Genomic DNA, 2928 nt, shown 5'->3' with positions numbered 1-2928 from the left:
ACATAGTGTTGTGTGTTCCTTCCAAACAACCCAACTTTAGTTTAATCTGTCCACAGAATATTTTGCCAGTAGTGCTGTGGAACATCCAGATGCTCTTTAGCATAGTCTTTAGCTGACACTAAGATTCTTCTTAACCTCATTGAGCATTCTGCGCTGTGCTCTTGCAGTCATCTTTGCAGGACGGCCACTCCTAGGAAGAGTAGCAACAGTGCTGAACTTTCTCCATTTGTAGACAATTTGTCTTACCGTGGACTGATGAACATCAAGGCTTTTAGAGATACTTTTTTGTAACCCTTTCCAGCTTTATGCAAGTCAACAATTCTTAATCTTGGGTCTTCTGAGATCTCTTTTGTTCAAGGCATGGTTCACATCAGGCAATGCTTCTTGTGAATAGCAAACTCAGATTTTGTGAGTGTTTTTATAGGGCAGGGCAGCTCTAACCAACATCTCCAATCTCGTCTCATTGATTGGACTCCAGGTTAGCTGACTCCTGACTCCAATTAGCTTTTGGAGAAGTCATTAACCTAGGGGTTCACATACTTTTTCCAACCTACACTGTGAATGTTTAAATGATGTATTCAATATGGACAAGAAAAATACAATCATTTATGTGTTATTAGTTTAAGGAGACTGTGTTTGTCTGTTGTTGTAACTTAGATGAAGATCAAATCTAATTGTATGACCAATTTATCCAGAAATCCAGATAATTCCAAAGGGTTCACATACTTTTTCTTGCCACTGTATATACTGTATTTTTATACCATCTATTGCATCTTGCCTATGCCACTCGGTCATCGCTCATCCATATATCTATATGTATATATTCTTATTCCTTCCCTTTACTTAGATTTGTGTGTATTAGGTAGTTGTTGTGGAATTGTTAGATTACTTGTTAGATATTACTGCACTGTCGGAACTAGAAGCACAAGCATTTCGCTACGCTCGCAGTAACATCTGCTAACCATGTGTATGTGACCAATAACATTTGATTTGATTGGCCTTACCTTGACTGCAACCTGGAATGAGTCATCTACTCTGTCCACATAGCCTACTAGTAATAATCCCATGATAATATTCAGTTTTTGCTCATTGAATAAACCATATTTTTATACCTGTCTCATCTCCTCTATAGTTATCCAGACATTGCAGAGCCCAAGTGTAGTGTAAGTATCCCTCAAGCAATTCATTGTTATTTGTTCACAGCCACAATGACATTGCATTATTCTTCCGTTTTGGACATGCTATGAGAGAGGACCATGAGCTGAAGGTGGCTGGGTGGAAACAACCTCACTCACTGGGGAATCCTTCTTAAATCTCCCTCTGCGACCCTTGTTCTACTGTCTCATCACTACACACTTACCACATGCTTGTTGTTATTCCTCTGAGCTCACCTGAAGTAAAACAGTGAAGCAGTGAACCATGATATGCACTATGCAAATGTGCAAGGCCACCCATAACTCATGGTTTTTCAAACACAACTTCTCATACAAAACCCCCACTAAGCCCTGTCTAAAGCTTCCCTCCTTTCTCTATACCCTCTTTCTGTGCAAGAACTGGTGTGTAGTTTACTGTGGCCTGTCAGAAGTAAGTTTAGTGCTCGGAGAGGGAAAGCACCCACGTATAGGTCTCCCTGAGCAAACCACCCACACCTCAGCCCTGTTTGAAAAGTGGGAATGTATACAGTGGGTTCTGCTGCACACAGAGGTCGACTCTCACCCAGCTCACAAGCCCTGCAGTTTGGATTGGTGCACTTTCTAGAAATCACACCGTAGGGAGCCCATTCCAGCCTGTAAATGTGGACTATTTTTCATTCTTCTTCTCCTAAGCCAGATTTTTTTTTTAAATGCTAGGCCTATATGTATCCAACCCACAATACCTTTTCATCTCATCACTCACTATTTTCTATTCAATAGGAACCAAACAGAGCCAACGGGACCTACCTGAATTTGACCAATAGAAACTCTCGCTTTTGTTGCAAAATGCAATTATTTGCTAAGGTTTGGACTAATGATTACACCAGAAGATGGCAGCATTTCTCACTTCCATCCCCACTTGTGTCTGTAATCATGTTGTCAGTGCATTCATACAGTATACGAGGCATTCTCTATCTCTGCGACAACAACCTGAGGTTGACGAGGTAAATTCTTTCCAGGAACTAGTCTCTTCTGGAAGAATGTTAATTAGGATGAAACAGAACCAGATTAACTACATTGTTTAACTGGGTAGGTTCTGTTGCTCAGCAGTCTGTGTCATCATGAAAGTCACAGACACCGTAGTAAACTACAGCTCATTCAAAAGCTATGCCAAAAGGGGATGATCAGCATGATGGGCTCAAAAGTTCAATAAATATTTGTTTTTAATAAAACATACCCACGCTTGCCTATCTTGCTTATTTGTAACTAGTTCTTATCAGCCAAGTTGACTTATATCATCAACTTATCATTCATTATATAGCAGAGTAGTGGGTGTATAGCACAGGTTGGTTGCACCTTGTGTTGCACCATGTGTTTGATGCCATTCCATTTGCACCATTCCAGTCATTATAATGAGCCATCCTCCCCTCGGCAGCCTCCTGTGATGTATAGTATGGTAAACTAGGGAGCTGTTGGATAAATATTGTTTAAATAGAGAATCAGAGGACACAAGTCATATCTCTCTTTGGGAAAAAGGTGAGGCCTAACACCTAGGAATCCTAAAATGAGCAACAGTATAATATTGCAATATTGATGTTTGCATAATAACAGTATTAAAAACAAACATAATAATGGAAATAATGTACAGCATTTACAACACAATAGTATTTGTAACTAACAACAAACAATGTTAATTTAATATTTTACCATTCTATTCTACATTTTCATAAGTAATCATGAAATAAATTAAAATAGCAGTAATCATATATACCAAAAACGACTTTTCACATAGGCC

Source organism: Salmo trutta, chromosome 18, assembly GCF_901001165.1.
Source record: "Salmo trutta chromosome 18, fSalTru1.1, whole genome shotgun sequence".
Classification (NCBI taxonomy): domain Eukaryota; kingdom Metazoa; phylum Chordata; class Actinopteri; order Salmoniformes; family Salmonidae; genus Salmo; species Salmo trutta.
The sequence above is the reverse complement of the archived record's forward strand: the minus strand, read 5'-3'. Positions refer to the sequence as shown.